The sequence below is a fragment of the Erythrolamprus reginae genome, chromosome 2 (assembly GCF_031021105.1).
Source record: "Erythrolamprus reginae isolate rEryReg1 chromosome 2, rEryReg1.hap1, whole genome shotgun sequence".
NCBI lineage: Eukaryota > Metazoa > Chordata > Lepidosauria > Squamata > Dipsadidae > Erythrolamprus > Erythrolamprus reginae.
Genome location: NC_091951.1, coordinates 272,707,558 through 272,724,335, shown reverse-complemented (window position 1 = coordinate 272,724,335; position 16,778 = coordinate 272,707,558).

Here is a 16,778-nt window from a genome sequence, read left to right as displayed (position 1 = left end):
TTTATTTCTTTTCCAGGTAATACCAATAAATCCAGGGGGAATCTTTTTAAAAACTTTAACAAACTTAGTTAAAAAATTTATATGGCAAGGGAAAAAAGCAAGGATAAAAATGAATTGCTTAGAAGATATTAAAGAAAGAGGAGGATTTGGCCTTCCAAATTGGAAACTATATTATCAGGCTGCCGCATTAACATGGCTTAGAGAGTGGATAATCTTAGATAACAAAAGAATACTTAACTTAGAAGGACATGATTTAATGCTTGGATGGCACGCATTTTTATGGTATGATAAAGATAAAAATCATTCGTATTTTAAAAGGCACACATTAAGGAAATATCTACTAGAAGTCTGGAAAGACATAAAGAAAAATCACTTTTTAAATATCCCAGAATGGCTAGCTCCTTTAGAAGCAATAACGCATCCAAAGTCTATAAAGGACAAGAAAATAACGTACAGATATAAAGAATTACTAAATGATCAGATGAAGCTTAAATCTAGAATTGAACTACAAGAAGAAGGGATAATAATAGATTGGTGGCACTATGCCCAGATCCGATCTAGATATCAGAAGGATAAAACTCTTTACATTTTTAATAAAAGTAAGAATCCTTTAAGTACTTTAATTACCACCAATTCAATAAAAATGATAGGGAAAATATATAAACTACTCATTGCTCATAAAAATATAGAGCTGACTTTAAAAGATACTATGATAAGATGGTGTAGAAATATCGGCAAGGAAATAGACATAGATACATTGGAGAAAGTGTGGATTAATAACTGGAAAATGACTAAATCAGTTTCATTAAAAGAAAATCAAATTAAAATGTTCTATAGATGGCACCTCCCACCAAATAGGATAGCAAAAATGTTTCCCAAAACATCCCCAGTATGCTGGAAATGTAAGAAGGATATAGGAACCTATTACCATCAATGGTGGACATGTGGTAAAGCTAAAATATATTGGAAGATGATTGAGAAAATTTTAAAAGAAATAATAAAGCAAGATATAGATAATACCCCGGAATTTTACTTACTAGGTGTTACAAATCAGACCTACAAGAAAGAAATTCTTTATTTAATTATACATATATTAACCGCGGCTAGAATAATATATGCGCAAAATTGGAAAGGGGAGGAAATCCCCAAGGAAGAAGAGGTTACAGCTAAAATATTAGATTGTGCTGAAATGGACATGATGACAAGAAGATTAAACGATCAAGAGGATACTAAATTTTATGAAACATGGAACAATGTTTATAAATGGATAGATAAGAAAAAATAAGACATATATTTTTATATCTAGTTAATTTTCTGCATTTGCTTTTACCTAGGTGATAACAATATTAATATTAGTTCAAATGTACTTTTTGACGGTTATGACATAGTAGTGTATGCATAAGTATAAGTAACATATTAAGATTTGTGATGTATAACAGTTGAAATTAGTTTAAATGTTTGGTTTGATGGTTTGATATTATTTTATCATAGTAACTAGGATTATATTAAAGGTATGTTTTGAAGATTATGTTATACTAATCTTATCTAACATCTACATTGTATTCAAGACTTGTAAAACTTTAACTCAAATTCACTAATTTTTTTTTTAATAGTTAATATATATTTAACTATGTATTCTTTTTCTATATTTGAATGTATACTTTCAAAAGAAGCGGGGGAAATACACCCCCACTTTATGTTTATTGTTTGTATGTACCTGTTTGTTTTTTTATGAAAATTAATAAAAAAATTGGAAAAAAAAAATAAACTTCCCTTTGCCACATTCATTTGCTGCTTAATATTCAGCTCATAATAAGCTACATCAAGTAATGTTACTATGTTGATCGTTCCCCACCCATCCCATACCTGTAGTTTGATCATTGTTTTCTATGTGGAATTTACAATAGCTTTTATTCTTTTCTAACCTATCAAGATCATTTTAAATGTATGTTTGCTTTCCAGAGCATTAGCTATGCTCTGTAATTTTCTGCCTTCTGAAATCTAACAAGCGTTCTTTCGACTCTTAGCGCAAATCATGAATGAAAAAGATTAATGAAGTACAGGATGCAGGACCAAATTCTATGGCAACCTAGATAAATCAGTTTGATGAGCATCTATGGATAACACTCTGAAAACAATTTTAAACTGACCTTTTTGTCAGCTTCGTTATCATGCTAACCATGTCACACTTAAATAGCTTGCTAACAAGGATGTCATGGCACATTTTGTCCAGTGTTTTGCTGGAATCAAGATATTTCCACCATCAAAATTACCCAATCAAAACACGAATATGTTTCCTTTTTGGCCTTTTTTTCTCAGACACTGACCTTTGCGGTATTCATTTCAATTCCATTCTTCAACATATTCCTGTGTCTTCAAACAAATCTCTAGAGAGTCCTACTATTCCATTCCTTTCTTTTCATTTCAAATAATCTGACTGCTTTTATTTTTCATTCCATTTCTTCTGTTGGAGATACATTTGCAACCATCTTTTCATTATAGGCATTTTTTTTCTCATTTTGATAGCTTTTTTAATCTGCTTTCTACCACTAGCACCCATTTTCAACTACACATAAGTGTAACATCAGTTTTCTTCATGTCTGTTTTATTTTATTACTGTTTTATAGCATAGGGCACTGTGTTCCAAAATACTCCAGGTGGGTTCCATTGATTCTACTGTCAGTAATTTAAAAAAGGGAATACATGACTTACATCTTCTCTTCTTGCAGGTCATTTCACTTTCATTTCTTGTTTATTTTCTTCCATATCTCTCCCCCTCCTCCAAGATCCATGGATAAAATCGATCAGGTTCTAACAGGTTCTGGAGAAACGGTAACAGACATTTTGAGTAGTTCGCAGAACTGGCAAATACCACCTCTAGCTGGCCCTGGAGTAGAGTTGTGAATGGAGATTTGCAATATCTTTCCCCCAACAGTGGAGAGGGAAGGGTTATTTTGCAGTATTATTCCCCTACCATACCCAACAAGCCACACCATACCCACCAAGCCACACCCACAGAACCAGTAGTAAAAAAAATTGGATTTCACCACTGTTGAGAACAAAGACTTATCCCAATCAGTTTCTCACCATTCCTGTAGCCTTCATTAATTCTCACAAGCTTTCATCATAACAACCGAAACAAAGGGGCTTAAACTACATACAGTGATACCTCATCTTACAAATGCCTCGTCATACGAACTTTTCGAGATACAGACCCGGGGTTTAAGATTTTTTTGCCTCTTCTTACAAACTATTTTCACCTTACAAACCCACCACCGCCACTGGGATGTCCCACCTCTGGACTTCCATTGCCAGCGAAGCACCTGTTTTTGCGCTGCTGGGATTCCCCTGAGGCTCCCCTCCATGGGAAACCCCACCTCCGGACTTCCGTGTTTTTGTGATGCTGCAGGGGAATCCCAGCAGTGCAAAAACAGGCGCTTTGCTCTCAACGGAAGTCCGGAGGTGGGATTTCCCAGCAAGGAGAGCCTCAGTGAAATCGCAGCATTGCAAAAACACAGAGGTCCGGAGGTGGGGTTTCCAGGACTTCAGTGTTTTTGCAATGCTGCAATTTCACTGATGCTCCCTTCGCTGGGAAACCCCACCTCCGGACTTCCGTTGCCAGCAAAGTGCTCATTTTTGTGATGCTGGGATTCCCCTGCTGGGATTCTCCTGCAGCATCGCAAAAACACAGAAGTCCGGAGATGGGGTTTCCCATGGAGGGGAGCCTCAGGGTAATCCCAGCAGCACAAAAACGGGCACTTCAGCTGGCAAAAGGGATGAATTTTGGGCTTGCACGCAAGAATCGCTTTTCCATTGATTCCTATGGGAAACATTGTTTCGTCTTACAAGCATTTCACCTTAAGAACTTCGTCCCGGAACCAATTAAGTTGGTAAGACAAGGTATCACTCTATTTGTATATTTTTCTAAGCCAATACTAACAAACAATCACTCATGGCTCTATGAATGTCCAGTTACTTTTTATCTATTCTTTCATCTCATGCTATTCATTGTATAAAATATTCTTCCCCTGGATTACAATAATTGAGAACATAAGATTTTTTGTTCACAAAACCCATAACTTCTTTAAAAAGGTAGGAATCTACTATGATTAATGTATTTGCAAATAACATAAAAAGCAATTTCGGAGAAGAGGTACCCTAAGAAAGATGAAATGCTTACACAGAACCAAGTTGATACGCATCTATGAATTTTTATTAAAATTCAACAGAGATAGAACAAATCAAAAACTGGGGGATAAAATGGATGCAGAACTTTAAAGGAGTAATTACAGGGCAACAATGAGAAGACATATGGAGAAAAAAAATAAAATTTACAACAAGCTACAGTCTGAGCGACGACAGGTATAAAATGTTATATTGATTATGTGAGATCAAGTCAATTGATTTACTTTTTTTGGTGTAAGTGGAGTAGAGAGATTTATGACAGGTTTTCAAGATTTTGTTATTCTATAATAATAACAGAGCATTCCTGGAATCCCTGCTATTTCTTGACTTTTGCTGTCCTGAAAGGCTGACCTAGCAGTAGAGAATAATCTGATTAAACCATCCACTCTTCTTGCTCCTTTGTGGTCTCGTCAGGCAACGAGGATACGACATCTCCTTTCTTTTTTTGATAAATCTTCAACTCTCATCTGTCAAAGTGTAGGCTACCTGCTGCTCTAAAACTTGGAACTCTTTGACAAGTTCCAGTGTGCAGTTGTTATAAATAAACAGCAAGTTATTTTCAGGCAGGAACACACACATGCCACAAACCAAGCACCGCAGTTGTAGAGTTTATGTTCACCTAAGTTTTTATTTTTTTTCAGACCCTTTCAATTCTTGTTCTCCTTTTAGGTTCTCAATTCAGCCAAATACACCCTACTGACATGATTTGAAAAACTTGTAGTGGCTTCTCCTTGGTTAAGAGTCACAAAGTCGAAAAACCAAAGAAGCAAGACTCACACAGATTTTCATTGCTGGCTCCCAAGATTTTAATTCCTGTAATGGGGTCTTTCTTTGTAAATGCCTCCTCAGTTTAATACATTTAATACGTTAAATCATATGCTGCAACGTCCTGCCTGTCAATGACTACTTCAGCTTCAACCGCAACAACACAAGAACACGCAACAAATTCAAACTTAATATTAATCGCTCCAAGCTTGACTGTAAAAAATATGACTTTAGCAATCGAGTTGTCGAAGCGTGGAACTCATTACCGGACTCAGTAGTGTCAACGCCTAACCCCCAACATTTCTCCCTTAGACTATCCACGATTGACCTCTCCAGGTTCCTAAGAGGTCAGTAAGGGTCGTACATAAGTGCACTAGCCTGGCTTTCGTCCCCTGTCCAATTGTCTCTCCTTATCTCATATATCATATATCTTTTCTTCCTTTCATATATCTTCTCCTCTACTTTTATATCTTTTCTTTATATATAATACTTCATGTCTATCCTCAATATGTATTGTGTATTGGACAAAATAAATAAATAAAATTAATAAAATTAAAATTTTCAGTGCTGTAAATTTGGTGCTCTCTGAGCTTGGTTATTTTCTTGCAGACAGTACGTTACCGACGTTAGATAACATCATTAGTACAAGTATTTTTCTGATTGCACTGATGATGTTACTTTAGTTTGGTTAATTAAATATCTGCAAGAAAACAACCCAAACTTCACCAGAACCAATGATGTTACCTAGTTTGGGTACTGTAATGTTTTCAAGAAAATATCCACGATGAGAGAGCACCAAGGACCCGTCATTTGAATGTTGAGCTGCAAATATTATCCTTTATTGGTGGTATCTCAATTCATGTTTTTGTATAATCAAGGTCAGTTAATTTTTCCTTTTCTTAAAGTGCCCCCCTCAGTTTTGAAGGCTTTTTCCCATTTAGCCCCCACTATTTAAAACTGATTTCACCTTGGATTAGATCTGAAATCTGACCTCCTAAAGCTTAAAATGGCCTCTAAAGCATTTTTGCAGGAACATTATGTAACTGGAAGAAATTTATTTGTCATTATCTCTACAGATGTATAAAACCATTGTGCCAGTGTCAGAAAAGTTTTATCATCATCATTATCCTAGGAAGTTATTATATTGCTTTATGGCTGATAATGACTTAAGTTGTACAATATAAGCAGTGGAGAGATTCAGTTAAGCTGAACCGGTTGTTAACTTTTTGCGCATTTTGGTGAACCGGCTGATGGCTGGCCCTGCCCCTCGATCCTTCCCTCTTGTTATGTACTGTCTGCATACATGGTTTCACCCAGGTCCAGTGTTTGAGTGGGAGAATGCTCAAACCCTATTGGTTGATGCATCTGACAGCTCCCTATAAAAGAGCTGCAAGTTGCTGGTCATATAGAGACGTTGCCAAGGAGAAGTCTGTCTCCTGTCGTTATTCCCACAACTCAACACCTCCCAGTCGCTCCTCACCTGGCCTGAGAAGGTAAGGGAGGGTGGGGGGAGACTCGCTCTGGGTGGGGGCTAGAAATCTCCACCCTAGAAGGTGGTGCAAGGAGTAGTGAGGTAATGCTGCTATTGCAACAAGGTGGGGTGGTGCTTGCAGCCAAAGCAGTGGCGATGATGGCCAGAGCAGTGGCGATGATGGACAGAGCCTTAGTGCAGGAGGAAAGTACCCTTGTACTTGCCTTTGCTCAGCAACAGCATTCCACCTTTATCGCGGTACATTTGCACTCAAGGCGGCCCTCGCCTCCCGCCACTTTGGACTCGCAGCTTACTCAGATGCACAACCTGTTCTCCGCCACGAGGTTTGAATCTACGGCTCCTCATCTTTTGCTGAGTCTTGCTGCCCAACAGTCAGGTTTTTTTAAAGATTTTTGTAGCAGGAAACAACGGGTGGCTACTTCCGGTCTTTGTTGGTGCAGTTGGGCATGCCTTGGCCACTCAGGGAGACACACGACCTGCTCTCCGCTCCAGGACACTGGCCTGCCGCTATCACCTCATAGCCTACCCACTAACCTGACTCACGCAACCGCTGTTGCTGCTGCCTCGTGGCCGAAGTAGCCTGCCCACTGTTCTCGCAGCACCTTGTGCAGCACAGTACATTTTAGCACACCTCACAATGGAGGAAATGGGATCCCCTCCTCCTGAAGTCCATCACAATGTGGAGCCACAATTCGACCCTGCCCCACTTGCCCTTGGCAACAGCAGCAGTGGCGGTGCAGGTCGGGTCGAATCAGTGGGCAGGCCAGGAGGTGGCTGTGGTGACAAACGTGGCAGGCAGTGTCTCAGGGCGGAGAGCAGTTCGTACGTCTCCCTGAGTGGCCAAGGCATGCCTTGGTGAGTGAGTGAGCCTTGGTGGTACAGTGGTCAGAGTGCAGTACTGTAAGCTACTTTTTCTGACTGCTGGCTGTAGTTCACAAATCAAATTTCACCAGGCTCAAGGTTGACTCAGCCTTCCATCCTTCCAAGGTGGGTAAAATGAGGACCCAGATTGTTGGGGGCAATATGCTGACTCTGTAAACTGCTTAGAGAGCACTGAAAAGCATTGTGAAGCGGTATATAAGTCTAAATGCTATCGCTATTGCCTGTTGTGGTCCGCCAGCACTCTGCGCAGCTGGCAGAAGAATCGAACAGCAAGGAGGCTGGGGAGGAACCTGGGCCAGGCCTAGAGTCTGGAGAAGGCTCGTTGCCAAATGCAGGGATCAGCCAAGGCCTCCAGAACCTCCAGAAGCTGACATGAGCCCAGAAGAACAGGAGGAGCTGCCAAAAGGCAGGGAGGGTTTCAAAGGAGAAGGACTACTCGGGAGTAAGGCGTGGGGATAATTAGTCCCTCCCGTAGGCTATTTAAAGGGAAGAACACAAATGAGTGAGTTGGAGGTAGCAACTTCATTTCCAGATCTTGTCTTTGCAACTCAAGCCTCCGTTTTTGTTGCTATCTGAAGGGCAAAATTTCCTGCAAACTGTTCTTTGTCAGCTTGCCAAAGAAGAACAAGGTGTATTGTTTTATATGAAAAACTTTTAGTTAGACTTGTTTGATTTTGCTTGGATTTATGCTGACTGCTAATGACAATAATTAGCAGTCATTGAAAAGAACAGGCTTTACTTTATTTGGACTTCGGAAGACTGCTAATGCAAACCATTAGCAGCTGTTAACAATAAAAAGAGGTTTGTGAGATGCTGTTTGTGCTGTGTGACTTTATCAGGAAGCCTAGATCAGAACAATGCCCAGCTGTACCAACAAAGTACCCGTCCACCATTTCCTGCTGCAAAAATCATTTTAAAAACCTGATTGTCAGGCAGCAAAACCCAGCAAGAGATGAGGCACCGGAGAATCAGACCTGTCCACTTATCTCCACCGCAGTGTTTTACGGACATGGCTTACAGCTTCAAGCCCAACGCAGCGGGAGGCAAGGGCTGCCTTGAACGCAAATGTACTGTGATGAAGGCAGAATACTCTTGCTGCACAAAGGCAAGTGTAGGGGTGCTTCGCTCCCGCACTAAGGCTCCCGCCATCACAACCATCGCTTGGCCTGTCTGCACCGGCTCACTTTCTGTGATATCGAATTGGCGACACCCACCCAGTCACAGGAACCCTCCCCCCAGCCATGCCTAGCTGGTCATTAGGAAGAACCAGTTGTTCAATTACTTCAATAGCATCACTGAATATAAGTAATGGCCTGCACTTTGATATAAAAATAAACTTACTATTTACTACCTACACCTGTGGGGCTCCTCACAGGTCAGGATCAACCCAGAGAACTCCCTCAGGATCTACTGTATATTATTATTGTTGTGGTTAGCTCTGGCCCAGCTCCTGCCCCAAGGACTGTGGATGTGGGGGAGACATCCACATGTTGCAGGCCAAGGAGATCAATTATCTAGCTCCTCCTTGGATTCAGAACAAGAGTTAATAATACAGCCACGCATGCAGAGAGCGATGCATAGGCAACAACAACTGAGAGATTATTATCAAAGAAAATGAGGCTACCTGTGGTTGGGTGGGGCTGTGGTAATTAGTGAGGTTTGGCCATTGTGGAGGATTATCTGATCGTTGTGTTTCGTGACTGCTTTACTGACTTTGACCTTTTGTGTGCTGATTTTCCCCCGCTTTGAAACTAAACCAGGGCAAAGTGTGTTTCACTTTGTGAAAGAAGAAGGACTGTGAATTGCCTCACAGCTGCAAGCTAAGTATCACAGAACTGATAAGGGACTTGTACAAATTACCAGTTTGTTTGGAGATGAGTGCTCTTTGCTATACCAAAAGAGGACTTGGTTTAAGTGAATTTTCATTATAAAGAACATTGTTTTGAATTTTCAAACGTGTGTTTGTCTGAAATTTGTACCTGTGAATTTTCGGGAGGAGTGTACCAGAGAGCCCGACAGAACAATTATATTATAAAGAGCCATGGTGGCACAGTTAGAATGTAGTACTGCAGGATATTTCTGCTGACTCCTTGGTTGCCAGCATTTTGATTCTCACCAGTTCAAGGTGGGCTCAGCCTTGCAGCCTTCCGAGATTGGTAAAATGAGGACCAGATTGTTGGAGGCAATAGGCTGACTCTGTAAAATGCTTAGAGCGGGCTATAAAGCACTATGAAGCAGTATATAAGTGCTATTGCTATTAAAATAGTAGTATAACTTGTCCATTGTGAATGTTGGCCTCTGAAAAATATTGTTACCCTAAGAGTAACTTCCACCTCCAGTACACACTGCAGCTTCCTGATCTTGAGAGAGTGGTGTGACGATAGCTCCCTTACCCCGTTAGCCCAATTCTTTGTGCCACACAATATGAGAGAAAATAAGTGGGCAGAACTGTACCCTTCTCAATCCATCTGTACACTGAAGTCTTTCAGGCATTTGTAGCCTGTTGGCAGAGTGCCCCAGTCCCTCGCTGATCTAGAATGTTAAAAGAGTCCATTTTTTATCCAATATTTCTTTAACCTTCTTGCTCCATATTAATTATGAAAAAAGTATTTTTTTCTTTGAAAGCTATGACATTATTAACACTGATCTATTAAGAATTAAGAATATCCAGAGCTATACTTTTTCCACAGGGGAAAAAAAAATTGAAATAACAACTCCTTTCTGGCATATCCAAGTATCACCTTTAAAAAACAAACAAACATGCAGCATCCACATTCCTTTCAAATTCCAGCCATATCTACCCTAGTGTTTGTGCATGTCTTTTAAATATGACTGATTTTCCTGTACCATAATTCTGCTTTAAAAGGCTTATAAATGCAGGTTTATTGCCGTATCACCACAAGGCTACAATGTCCAAAAGGATTTTTTTTAATGTTTTGCAATTATTTTAGGATATTTTTTTTGCCAAAACACAGGGAAAATGTATGCAGATAAACTGATGGACTGGTTAGATTATTACCGTATATACCATAAACATATTGACTGTTAATGGCAAAATAGATGCTCCATGATGCTGTCTCTAACCTGCTCTTTCTGATTTTCCAGTGCTACGCTCACCACTGTAACTGTCCCTAAATGCCTTGTATGTATAGATTAATACAGTACTTGCAAATAAATGAAGTGGAGGGGGGAAGGATACTAATAAGCATTTCAGTACTTGAAACACTAAGGCAGAATACTTGTTGAAAAAGCTCAAAAAACCCTTAAATAATGTGTAGATTGGAAACTGATTTATGAACCTGGACTCATAATAATATTATACAGAGACTCCCCGTTAATGACCATAATCAGGACCAGGATTTGTCTCTAAGCAACATGGCTGTAAAATGAGATACGTAACCCCAACCCTGATTTTTAATGGCAATTCCAGTTGCAGTTATTAGACATGATGTTGTATGATCATCATTTGAGACCTTTTGCTGACTTTGCTTGTTAGAAGTAGGCAGTGAATGTTGCATATGACCGTAGGACGCTGTGACCATTGTAATTGTGAGCCATTTGCCAAGAGCCCAAATTGTGATGATTTGATTGCGGGAACATTGGAACAGCTGCAATTTTGAGGTCTGGCTGCAAGTTTCCTTACAATATTCAGCACTGTTACAACTTTTACAGTTGCTGAACAAATTATTATTAACTGAAGACTACCTGTAACTACATTATAATGACTCTATGTTCCTATGAAAATCATCTAGTTCTGAAAACGATAAAGGCAACTTGTAAATAACTGAAATGCCTGTTGGAAGAAAAATCAGGTTTGGTTCCAGGTTGGGAGAAAGATGCTGAAATAAAATGGAGGTAGGCTGCAGTAAAGAAAGTCTCCGGTTGTTTGGTAGCCAGAAATTTCAGTGACAGCAGCATGTTTCAGGGGTGGCTGACAAAATGAGGTGGAGAGTAGGTGGGGTTTTATAAATTCTTTGGGGCTTTGTGATTGAACTGTCTGCCCCTGTGTAAGAACATGTCCTTTAATTTAATGCTATTGCCAGATTCCTATGGGGTCATGACTGGCTGTACAGACAAGAAAGAAAATGCAAATCCTGGGTGGTTTTTGTTTTGAGCTACTTTTGTCAGTTTGGACTCCTTGCCTTTTTTGTAGCATATTTGGTGGCTCAGCTTTCTGAATGTAAAATATCCATTTCCAAAAGACTAGCTAACCTCTTCAAGCTTCTGTTTGAAGTTGTTTACCTATGGCAGGAAGACTGGGCTACTTTTTGTGTTTGTTAAGATTTTTTCCCTCTTCTCCTTTAGGAGACATATTCTATCTTTTAATATCTGGTAAAATATTTTTATTGGGGGGGGGCTTTCCATTCACTTAAATATTTTAAGGGCCTGAAGAATTGATAGACTTCAGTGAGACTTTTATGCATTTATTTGTATAATTTATCCAGTACATCAATCAATGGGCTCAAGGCATTTTGAGATAATACACAAAATAAGTAATGCAATCACTTTAATGAATAAACCTAGTACAGTAAGTAAATCAAAAGAGCTGTATGTCCTTGAATCCCCCCCCCCCGGTAAAACAGTAGCATTTTCCTGGTCAGAAGGGCTTTGGGTCAAAATGATGTATGCTCAGCATATTGATTTTTTCCTATTTCACCTCCCAGGTTCCCTCTTTGTGCTGCCTTAACTTCCTATTTAATTCCCCACAGAAAAGGCAAACCACATGGTACCTGAATTTAAGGCTTCCATGCTGCTGCATCCTGGCTGAGAAATCCTAGCAACACCACTGCTGCCGAACTCAGCCTTCCTGCTGTTTTCCAGAGAGACAGAACTGAGGGTTGCTACGTGCTACTTCCTCTTCTTACTCTCTCTGAGCAGCACAGCAGGTAATATTTTATGCACTAAGTACAATCCTCATTATTACTGTTGCCCAAAGAGAGATTGCAAGGGAATAAATGACGTGAAGTAACTGCTCCTTCAATCCTCTGTATGCATTGCTAAGGGAAGCCCAAAGAGGGACCTTCTTACCGTTTTCCAGGACACACTGGGGTTTCAGCATCTTCTGTGGCTTTCATAGATAATAAGCAAAAAAGGGTAAAGCCACTTCTTTGGCTTGTATGTTTCCCCGCTATAATTGCTGAAGGATAAGAAACCAAGTCTTGTATGTATGTATGTATGTATGTGAATGATGAGGCAGCAGCCATCTCGATCACCGGAACATAGAAACTTTAATAAAATCACTTAGCTTTCGTTAGCGTGCTGCTAACTTCGTCAGAGTTTTAAAATGCCGTGGGAGACAAACATCTTTATAAAGCATTACTCAGTCTGCTCATTGCCCGTGTCACGGGGCCACACCCTTCCCTCCCCCCTGCGGTAAGCCTAATTGTGGGCTTAATCATGCTGGTTGAAGGGAGATCTACCTCTTTTGCTCGTGTTTGTTGCCTTTTTCCCTCCCCAAGGGAGGGGGTGGAATTGTGAGGCTTAATCCTGCTGGCTATAGGGAGACCTGCCGCTTTTACTCGTGTCTGTTGCCTTTTTCCCTCCCCAAGGGAGGGGGTGGAGTTGTGGGGCAATGCTTCGGAGGTGTTTGGTATTCCTTTCTTCCCCCCATTGTCGTTGTTACTGTTTATAATGGTACATGTCTGCTCTTGCAATTTTTTTACCCATGTCCTCGTCCTAGGTCTACACTGTTCTAATCCCCCCTTGTCCTCTATGTTAGACTTAAATTGTGCCCCTCCACCTCTACCTCCGTATTGCTCCAGTATGTTCCCTTGTTTCTCGGGGGTTATCCCACCCTCATTTGGCTGGTTTCTATGTCTGGCCTGGGGAATTCTGCTGGGGGCTGTGTCCAATCTTAATGACCCATCTCCTTTAAGTCGTTGTTGGTGCCTTAAAGCCTGGTATGCCGATGGCATATCGATGTGTCTATTTAAAGAATTTTCATTCGAGAACCAGGCTTCTTTTAGGAGGCGACCTCCCTTGGTTTCATCCCGTGCCAGAATCTCAGTTCCCTGGAAATCGAAGCCGTGACCTTGCTCCTCCATGTGTATCCAAATCTGGGAGCGCTGTTCCTGACGCCGGACCGCTAGTTTGTGTTCGTGTACACGGGTTCTCAACCTTTTAGCTGTTTCACCCACATAATGGTGTGTACAATTACTGCAGTTTATACGGTAAATTACCGAGGAAGACTCCTCCTTCACTAGGGTTTCCTTCGGGCGCATTACTGATTTTCTCAAAGTTTGATCCGGCCTATGCGCTACTTTGACCCCGTGGGGTGCCAGTATGCGTGCAGCTGTTTCGGATACCCCTTGTATGTACGGGAGTACCCTCCACGCTGATGTTTCGTTTGTGCTTTCAGTAGGCTGCCGGAGTCTAGGTGTAACGCACCGTTGGATAAAATCCCTCGAGTAACCATGACGTATACAAGTTTGGTAAAGATACGCTCGTTCTTTTTGTTTGGCTGCCCGTGTACTACAATGGGTATTTATCCTGTTGAATAATGTCCGTATGCAGCTGACTTTATGTGCGTTGGGGTGGTTGCTTTCGTTGTGTAACATGCGATCCGTGCTGGTGGTCTTGCGGTACACCTCCGTGTCGATGCTTCCATCCGGGTTCCGGTTAATCTGTACATCTAGAAAGGCCAGTTTGCCATTGGCCTCCTCCTCCGCCGTAAACTGAATATCCGGATATATGGAATTAAGAATTCCCATGAACTTGATTTTATCCCGTTGTTTGATGATGGTAAACGTGTCATCGACATAGCGTGTCCAGAACTTAGGTTTGTATATTTCCATGGCTTCTCTTTCCAATTGCTGGAGAACTGCTTCTGCAATCACGCCCGAAATTGGGGATCCCATCGGCGTGCCCTTTACTTGTTCGTATATCTGGCCGTTGAATGTGAAGTATGTTTTTAGGCAGAATTTCAATAGTTGGATGAGGTCATCCGTGCTGGGGGCCTTACAGTGTCTTGGTTCAGTTGTTACCAATAAATTGTTAATGGTTTGAATTGCTAGATCCTGGGGGATAGATGTAAATAGTGAAATAACGTCGAATGATATCATTACCTCATCTTGCTCCACTACCACCCCTTTAAGCCGTTCTAAAAAGTCTGTAGCTGAACGTACGGTGGTGGTGGTCTCTTCAACCAGATATTGTAGTTGGCCGTATAGCCATTTGGCCAAACCAAATGTAGGGGTGCCACGGAGAGAGACAATGGGGCGTAAGGGTACCTCCGCCTTATGAATTTTGGGTAAGCCATAGAATCGTGCCATGGCTGAGTCTTTCGGACGGATCCTTCTTAACGCTTCCTCATCCAATTTGCCTTGTCTCTTAAGTTTATCCACCATTTTATTAATTTGGTTTTTGAATGAAGTCATAGGGTCTTTATCAAGAAGCTGGTAAGCACTCCTGTAATTGAGCAGGTTGTGGGTTTTACTGTTATAATCTACCCTATCCATAACTACAGTTGCCCTATCTTTATCTGCTGGTAGCACCAATTTAAGTCTAACATAGAGGACAAGGGGGGATTAGAACAGTGTAGACCTAGGACGAGGACATGGGTAAAAAAATTGCAAGAGCAGACATGTACCATTATAAACAGTAACAACGACAATGGGGGGAAGAAAGGAATACCAAACACCTCCGAAGCATTGCCCCACAACTCCACCCCCTCCCTTGGGGAGGGAAAAAGGCAACAGACACGAGTAAAAGCGGCAGGTCTCCCTATAGCCAGCAGGATTAAGCCTCACAATTCCACCCCCTCCCTTGGGGAGGGAAAAAGGCAACAAACACGAGCAAAAGAGGTAGATCTCCCTTCAACCAGCATGATTAAGCCCACAATTAGGCTTACCGCAGGGGGGAGGGAAGGGTGTGGCCCCGTGACACGGGCAATGAGCAGACTGAGTAATGCTTTATAAAGATGTTTGTCTCCCACGGCATTTTAAAACTCTGACGAAGTTAGCAGCACGCTAACGAAAGCTAAGTGATTTTATTAAAGTTTCTATGTTCCGGTGATCGAGATGGCTGCTGCCTCATCATTCACGTATGTACCTGGAACTCGCATTTTTAGGACTATTCTTGATGTATGTATGTATGTATGTATGTATGTATGTATGTATGTATTTATTTATTTATTTGATTTGTATGCCGCCCCTCTCCACAGTCTCGGGGCGGCTCACAACAATAACAAAAAACAATGTATCACAAATCTAATATTAAAAAGTCTCTAAAAACCCCTTATTTAAAAAAACAAAACACAAAGACACAAACATACCATTCATAAATTATATAGGCCAGGGGGAGATGTCTCAGTTCCCCCATGCCTGACGGCAGAGGTGGGTTTTAAAAAGTTTGTGAAAGGCAAGGAGGGTGGGGGCAATCCTAATCTCTGGGGGGAGCTGGTTCCAGAGGGTCGGGACCACCACAGAGAAGGCTCTTCCCCTAGGTCCCACCAGACAACATTGTTTAGTCGACGGGACCCGGAGAAAGCCAACTCTGTGGGACCTAACTGGTTGCTGGGATTTGTGCGGCAGAAGGCAGTCCCGGAGATATTCTGGTCCAATGCCATGAAGGGCTTTATAGTTCATAACCAACACTTTGAATTGTGACCGAAAACTGATCGGCAACCAATGCAGACTGCATTGTATTATAGACTGTTTATTGTTTGCATTATTCACTCAATCAACTTATTTATTTATAGGTTTTAATATTAAATGTGTACGCTGCCTATCTTAGCAAAGGTAACTTTTGTTTTTATAAGTACAGGTAGTTTTCAACTTACGACTTGCAAGAGAGCCAAAATTTCTGTTGCTAAATGGAACATTTGTCAAGTGAATTTTGCCTCATTTTACAACTTTCCTTGTCATAGTTGTTTACTTAGTAACATGATTGTTAAGTGAACCTGGCTTCCCTACTGTCTTTGCTTGCCAGAAGATCACAAAAGGTATATTCACATGACCTAGGGACAAAGCTATAAATAAATAGGAGTCAGTTGCCAAGCATCTGAATGTTGATCATGTGACTGTAGGGATGCTGCAATGAGTGTGAGAAAAACAGTCACATCACTTTTGTCAGTGCTGTTGTAACTTTGAATGGTCACTAAATGAACTGTGGTAAATTGAGGACTACCTGTAACTCAAGGCAGCGAATATACCTAATAATCTTTCCTCCTCCTATTTTCCCCACAACGAACTTGTGAGCTTTGTTGGATTGAGAGAAAATGGGTGGCTCAAAGTCACCCAGCTGGTTTTCAAGGGTTTCCGAGTTCTCTATGAAACCTGTTATTTTTGTTTGTTTTTTAAAAATCACTGCCAGAAACACATATTTTGCCTATCAAAGTATTAAACATGCCTGGAGGACACAAGGCTTCTGCAAATCTCTGAATATCTGCCCTATATGTATTTCCAGGATAGAAAAGGAAAAGAAACAAGCTCCAAGATAATGAAGGGAGGGAGAG